Source organism: Macaca mulatta, chromosome 19, assembly GCF_049350105.2.
Source record: "Macaca mulatta isolate MMU2019108-1 chromosome 19, T2T-MMU8v2.0, whole genome shotgun sequence".
Taxonomy (NCBI): domain Eukaryota; kingdom Metazoa; phylum Chordata; class Mammalia; order Primates; family Cercopithecidae; genus Macaca; species Macaca mulatta.
Genome location: NC_133424.1, coordinates 14,591,020 through 14,598,710, shown reverse-complemented (window position 1 = coordinate 14,598,710; position 7,691 = coordinate 14,591,020). Strand labels below are relative to the sequence as shown.

Here is a 7,691-nt window from a genome sequence, read left to right as displayed (position 1 = left end):
ATCCGATATTGCGCCACTGCACTCCAGCCTGGGCACCAGAGCGAGACTCCGTCTCAAAAAAAAAAAAAAAAAAAAATTATTTTAAACACAAGATCTGACTCTGAGCTTGCACAACGCATCTCACCTTAATCCCTGTGTTGGCGGATCCTGTCTTTATTTAAAATTGTGATGTGATGTTTTGTTCATCATAGATTTTTTCCCATTAATTTGGATATTTAACAAATACTGAATTAGAAGATTATCTTGATGACTGAGTTTTTGCGCCCAAGATGCTCACCCTAGTCCGGGCTCTGTTTCTGTCTCTTCTCGTCCTGCAGCACCCGGACAGTCACTTGAGGAAACTGAGGCACGGAGGAGCGTATGTGTGGGAGGTGTGTGTGTGGCGGGGACTGTGGTGAGCTCTCCTGGGCGGACCGAGCTCCCTGGGCTGGGCCGGGAGCTGACCTTTGCTTATCTACCGCGGTTGAAGCCGCTAATGAAGTCCCCCGCCTTGCAGAGACCTTTCCCAGGGCGGCCGCACCGCCTGCAGGGCAGAGATAGCCGCGATCACCCAGGCAGCGGTGACCTTTTCCGGCTGGAGGGGACGGGGAGGCGGCAGAGGGCGCGGCGGCCGCGCTGTCTGGCCGGCTTGGGTGGAGGAGGATGTCGCCCCAGCGGGTGGGAGCTGGGATCGAACCCCGCCCCGGCCTCCCGCGTCCACCCAACCCCGACGCGGCCATGGGCAGTGGAGGCGGGGTAATGCGCGCCCAGTGACGTAATCGAACCCCGAGCCCGGCCTTCGCTGCTGTCGTCACAGAGGGTCTGCGCTGCGTCACCGCATTCCTCCCTTGACGTCAGCGCAAGAGGCCAGAAACTGGCCCACCGAGCGAGAGAGAAATCTGGAGCGGAGCCTTCCTTTCTCGCCTTTTTAATTTGGTAAGACATGTAAAGGATACGCCGGAGCGAACTACAACTCCCAATCGGCCTTGCGTGCCAAGCATGCGCACGACCTCCAGCTAGAGAGCGCGGCAAACCTTTGGTAGATTGACGTCCTTTTAGTCGAACCAGGAGGTCGATTTTACAGCGGCAAACCAATCCCGTCCTCACAAGTCCCACCCCTTTATTCTTAGCCAGCTGCTTCCTGCGGGAGTGACGGGCCCGGCTGCCTTTGAGGGTTCAGTTTCTTTTGATAGACATTCATACCGATGAATCAGATCGCTGGGAAGTCCAGAGGGTGTTGAAAAGCATGCATTGGGACCAATAGTTTATCTGCAAGGCCTGGCGCCGTCCAATCACTTTTCCTGGCGCCGCCAATCACCCGGGGCCCCGCCCCCAGCGCGTGACGTAAGTAGGGTGGGTAGCAACAGTTGCCCCGGTGAGGGAAACGGAGGCGCCATAGCCACGGTAGTCGTGGCGACCAAGCAACCCGGCAACGCGAGTCAACAACAACAACCGCCCGGCCTACCCCCACCCCCACCCCCCCGGCCTGGCCCGGGGACCCCAGCACGTCCAGTCCCCTTCCCAACATCGACTCCGAGACCTCCGAAAAGCCTTTCCGAGAGAGCAGTGGGGAGAAGCGGAGGTAACCGGGGCGGCCCCGGGGTGGCTGGCCGGGCCGAGGCGGGCGGCGGGGCCGGGGCGGTGGATGTCTCTGTAATCACAGTCCGGGGGGAAGGGGCGGGCGGTCAAAATGGCGGCGGCGACTGTCTGGACCGTGGGGGAGGGGGCCGGGGCCCGGCTGGAACGACACCACCCGCCCCCGTCCCCGCGGCCCGGCCCCCGCGAGGGGCGGGCGCTCGCAGGCCGGCGGCTAGTGGAGGTCGGCTGGCCGGGGCGGGGGGCTTTTATATGTCGGGAGGCGCGAAGGGGCGGGCCTGGGGAGGCTGGGCCAATGGGAGCGAGGGAGGAACGAGGCGGGGCCAAGGTGGGTGGGCGGGACCAGGAGGGAAAGTATGGGCGGGGCCCGCTGGGTCTCCCCAACCTCCACCTCCGGAACCAGGTGGGGCAACCACCACCCGGGCCTCCTTCCAGATCCTTAAGAGATTGTCTTCTTCCTTAAGAGCCTTGCAGTTGTCCCCAGGACTCAGAGCTTGGACAAGTGCCTGTCCATCTGAGGCCTCGGTTTTCCATCCTATAAAATGGGGAGAATCATTGACATCGCCCTTTTCCTGCAGTACGGGGACTCCTCATTCCTTCCAGGAATTTCGCTTATGGCTTATCTTTGAACTTTTTCCTTCTATCTACTGTTTCTGAATTTGGTTTGATAAAATAACTGTCAGCTAGTCCTGATTTCAACACTGCAGCCCACTCCTAAACCTGCCACCTTCTCACTGGGAGGAGTTTCATGGAGGAGCTAGGAATCGATTTGGCTTTAGCGTGGAGGATTTGGTTTGCAGAAATCAAAGTTCATGGCAGGGAGGAGTGATCATGAGGGACTGCTTTAGAGGAACAGAAACCTGAGTGCTTTTCTCTGGGCTGCTGTTTGAGACCTGATGTTTCCTGGTTTGGGGTTGCAGGGGTTGTTCCTGGTGATGGGACGTTTCTGGGTCCTCCCCACTGAGGTCTCCCCTACTGGGAACGGGGGAGCAAATGGCGCCTGAGGAAATTTCTTAGATTTTTTTAAAGCCGCTTCTCTTGGCCAGACACATGTTTTTGTGTCAAATGAGTGTCAACCGAGTCACATGTCACTGACAAGGTCCCAGCCTCTAGGGCCACGTGGGCAGGAGCGGTCAGAGGAAAGGGGAAGCTATCCATATTTGTGAGAGGAGAATCTTTGCCACTGCTTTTTAGGGTGACAATATCCTGCCAGCTCGGGGAAAAAAAATTTTTTTTTTTTAAGTAGCCAGCCAGGCCAAGTCTCCTTGGGTTATTCTCCGTCTTGCTTTTGAGCTTAGTATCGGTGTGCAAACTGCAGCGGTTTCCTTTTAAATTAGTCAATAAATTCCAAGGAAAAGGATCATTTCAGGCTTTTCCCCAAGAGTTTGAGATTAGTCTGGTGGGGGTTGGCGGGTCCTCACTTCTCCAGGTACTTTTTCTAGCCCAGGCCCTTTTTAGAGGAGGCAGGGACTCTTTGAAAGTTAGGACAGGTGGAGATTAATTTTCAGTAAAACAAACAAGCAAACAAGAAAGCTAGAAATGCCAAGTTGCTAGAAGGATCATCAGCACTTTTTTTTTTTTTTTTTTTTTTTTTGGAGACAAAGTCTCACTCTGTTGCCAGGCTGGAGCGCAGTGGCTTGATCTCGGCTCACTGCAGCCTCTGCCTCCCAGGTTCAAGCGATTCTCCTGCCTCAGCCTCCTGAGTAGCTGGGACTACAGGCGAGCGCCATCATGCCTGGCTAATTTTTGTATTTTTAGTAGAGACGGGGTTTCACCATGTTGGTCAGGATGGTCTTTATCTCTTGACCTCGTGATCCACCCGCCTCAGCCTCCCAAAGTGCTGGGATTACAGGCGTGAGCCACCACGCCCGGCTAGTACTTCTTAGAAAGGCTAACTGAGCAGGCTGGGCGTGGTGGCTCACGCCTATAATCCCAGCACTTTGGGAGGCCGAGATGGGTGGATCACCTGGAGGTCAGGAGTTTGAGACCAGCCTGGCCAGCATGGTTAAACCCTATCTCTACAAAAAATTAGCCAGGCATGGTGGCACATGCCTGTAATCCTAGCTACTCAGGAGGCTGAGGCACGAGAATTTTTTGAGCCTGGGAGGCGGAAGTTGCAGTGAGCCGAGATCGCGGGCCACTGCACTCCAGTCTGGGCAACAGAGAGTGAGACTCTTGTCTCAAAAAGAAAAAGAAAAAGAAAAAGCTAACTGAGCAGAAAGTGATGTTACCAATTATGTGGTCTTGTTGACTGCCTCAGTCACTAGTTCCATTTACAGGTGAAGGGCCTGAGGAGTCATTTGACTAGGAAGAGAACACTAGGTTGGTTTGAAGCAGACTTGAAACAGTCAGCTTTTCTAGCTGTGTGCTCTTAGGCGAGTTACTTAAGTTCTCTGGGCCTCGGTTTTCCCTCCTTTCATCTAGGGGCAGTAGTCCTTGGTAATCCTTTCAATCTCATGTTTCTGTGCTATGGATCCTGGAAAATAATACCTGTGGAATCTCAAATACATAGGAATTGCTGAAACTAACTAAATACAAAGTAATTGCTAACGTAGTTATGTTAATGTTAGCCTCTGCTGTTATGGTGATTGTCACTTCCTGTTCAATCCTCGGAAATACACAGTTGGCTTTTATTTTTATCATTTTGAATCCAGTGAGAGCCCTCGTGGCTTTAAAGGTTGACCCGCGTCTCGCTTGCTGGACTGTGTGGGTCGATGACAGGGAGCCAGGAAGCTGGCTACCAGGAATCCAGTTTGTAGTGGGAAAGTCACTCCCCTTGCTGCTGAATGGCCGTTCTCCGGCTTTAGGAGAGTCACTAGAAAGAAAAATCCTGGCCAGGTACAGTGTCTCAATTTGGGTGCTCACTCCCCTAGTACTTTGGGAGGCCAAAGCGGGTGGATCACTTGAGGTAAAGAGTTCGAGACCAGCCTCGCCAACATGATGAAACCCTAGCTCTACTAAAAATACAAAAAGTAGCCGGGCGTGGTAGCACATGACTGCAGTCCCAGCTACTTAGGAGGCTGAGGCAGGAGAATCCCTTGAACCGGGGAGACGGAAGTTGCAGTGAGCCAAGACCATGCCACTGCACTCAAGCCTGGGTGACAGAGCAAGACTCTGTCTCAAAACAAACAAACAAAATGCTACTTGGGCTCAGGCCTAGACTCAGTCCCAAGCCTTCCAGGAGGCAGCTGGGTGAGTGGGGATGTGGACATTGTGGGAAAGGTGGGGAGCTGGAAATGGTGTCTCTGGAGCTGAGGTCCTCACCCTTCTCCTCTGTCATGTACCTGAGCATCTCGGGGAAGGGGATGGTCAGGCTGCCCCTCCCAGAGATGCTGCCTTCGATAGCAGCTGCGCAGGACGTGGTCTTCCTAGGCTAGAGAGACTCCCACGTACTCCCCAGGCCTGTTCTGGACCAGAAGGCATTGCCTGGCTCTGTCGCACAAGCCGGTTACTGGCAGGAGGAAGTAACTTTCTCACAAGGTCTCAGCAGCCGGTAGACTGGAACCTGCCTTTGCTGCTCACTAGCAGTGTGTTCTAGTGCATCGTTTATGCTGCCTGGACAGTAAGAGTCGAAACCCCCCCATGTGCCTGCTAGTTTTCTTTTCTTTTTTTTTTTTTTTTGAGACAGAGTCCTACTCTGTCGCCCAGGCTGGAGTGCAGTGGCATGATCTCAGCTCACCACAACCTCCACCTCCAGGGTTCAAGCAATTCTCCTGCCTCAGCCCCCCAAGTAGCTGGGAATACAGATGCCCGCCACCATGCCCAGCTAATTTTTGTTTTGTTTTGGTATGGTTTTTTTGAGACGGAATTTCTCTCTTGTTGCCCAGGCTGGAGTGCAATGGCGTGATTGCACTGCAACCTCCGCCTCACAGGTTCAAGAGATTCTCCTGCCTCAGCCTCCCAAGTAGCTGGGATTACAGGTGCCTGCCACCATGCCCAGCTAATTTTTGTATTTTTAGTACAGACAGGGTTTCACCATGTTGGCTAGGCTGGTCTTGAACTCCTGACCTCAGGTGATCCACCCGCTTTGGCCTCCCAAAGTGCTGGAACTACAGGTGTGAGCCACCGCAGCAGCCTAATTTCTGTATTTTTAGTAGAGACAGGGTTTTACCATGTTGGCCAGGTTAGACTTGAATTCTGACTTCAGGTGATCTACCCGCCTCGGCCTCCCAAAATGTTGGGATTACAGGTGTGAGCCACTGCTCCCGGCCTTGTCTGTCAGTTTTCTAGGAGCTGAGACAGAGTGAGGGGCAAGGCCCACCAGGTCTCTGCCGTTGGGGAACTTACCTTTCCAGTCATGGAGGGAAGAGGAACTAGGAGGAAGAAAATAAATCCAGCCAGATGCAGTGGCTCATGCCTGTAATCCCAGCACTTCGGGAGGCTGAGACACGAGGATCACTTAAGCTCAGGAGTTTGAGACCAGCCTGGGCAACATAGCGAGACCCCGTTTCTTAAAAAGATTAAAAAATTAGCCAGGTGTCATGGCACAGGCCTGTGGTCCCATATACTCTGGAGACTGAGGCCAGAGGATCACTTGTGACCGGGAATTCAAGGTTACCGTGAGCTGTGATTGTGCCACTGCACTCCAGCCTGGGCAACAGAGCAAGACTCTGTCTCTAAAAAATGAAAAAGAAAGAAAATAAACTCAACAGGGAAACACAGTGTCAGTAAGCAAATAAAATAGTACTATGTGCTTTAGACCCAAGGAAATGCATATGAGCTGAGACCTGAATAAGGAGGAGAAGCCAGCCGTGAAGGTGGCGGTGGGGACAGCATGCCAGGTGGGAGGAAGAGGTTGGGGCCGAGGCTGTGAGGCAGGAATGGATCTGCAGCATTCTTTTTTTTTTTTTTTGAGACAGAGTCTTGCTCTGTCACCCAGGCTGGAGTGCAGTGGCCGGATCTCAGCTCACTGCAAGCTCCGCCTCCCGGGTTTAGACCATTCTCCTGCCTCAGCCTCCCGAGTAGCTGGGACTACAGGCGCCCGCCACCTCGCCCGGCTAGTTTTTTGTATTTTTTAGTAGAGACGGGGTTTCACCGTGTTAGCCAGGATGGTCTCGATCTCCTGACCTCGTGATCCGCCCGTCTCGGCCTCCCAAAGTGCTGGGATTACAGGCTTGAGCCACCGCGCCCAGCCTTTTTTTTTTTTTTTTTTTTGCAGAGAGGCTCACTGTAACCTCTGCCTCCTGGGTTCAAGCAATTCTTCTACCTCGGCCTCCTGATTTTTAAAATTTTTTTGTCGAGATGGAGTCTCAGCTATGCTGCTAAGACTGGTCTCAAACTTCTGGGCTCAAGCAATCTTCCTGCCCTGGGCTCTCAAAGTGCTGAGATGACAGGCGTGAGCCGCCGTGCCTGTCCAGGATATATTTTAAAGAGACAGGGTCTTGTTCTGTTGCCCAGACTGGAGTGTGGTGGTGTGATCATAGCTCACTGAAGCCTGGAACTCCTGGGCTCAAATGATTCTCCCACCCCAGCCTCCCGAGCAGCGGGGACTTCAGTTGAGGGGTACTATGCCTAACTGATTTTTGCAGTTTTTTATAGAGATAAGGCATCACTTCGTTGCTTAGGCTGGTCTTGAACTCCTGGGCTCAAGTGATCCTCCAATCTTGGCTTCCCAAAGTGGTGGGATTATAGATATGAGCACTGTGCCCAGTCATTAGGAGATGTGTGTGTGTGTGTGTGTGTGTGTGTGTGTGTGTGTGTGTATTTGTATGCATGTAGTGGCACAGTCTCATCTAACTGCAACCTCTGCCCCACCAGACGCAAGCAATCCTCCTGCCTAAGCCTCCTGAGTAGCTGGGATTACAGCCACACACCACCATGCCCAGCTAATTTTTGTATTTTTAGTAGAGACGGGGTTTCCCCATGTTGGCTAGACTGGCTTCAAACTCCTGACCTCAAATGATCCGCCCACCTCGGCCTTCCAAAGTGCTGGGATCACAGGCATGAGCCACCACACCCAGCCTCTAGGATATATTTTGGAGGAGTAATTGACAAATCTTCTAAATGAATTGAATATAGAGGATGAGAGAAACACACATCATCCCATTTAATTTTACCATTCTTCTGCAAGTTCATTATTGAAGCCATTCTACAGATGAAGAGAGTGAGTTTTCTTT

General features: G+C 52.7%; 1 protein-coding gene across 6 annotated transcripts in view; it reads left to right on the top strand.

Annotated features, from left to right (window-relative positions):
• Nucleotides 1–1,344: 1,344 nt before the first annotated feature.
• Nucleotides 1,345–7,691, top strand: part of RFX1 (regulatory factor X1) — a 47,062-nt gene continuing 40,715 nt past the window's right edge. For all 6 annotated transcript variants that reach the window (XM_077977559.1, XM_077977557.1, XM_015123110.3 and 3 more), the window contains exon 1: nt 1,345–1,561. The gene's annotated coding sequence lies outside the window, so the exon portion shown is untranslated. The remainder of the gene's footprint in view (nt 1,562–7,691) is intronic.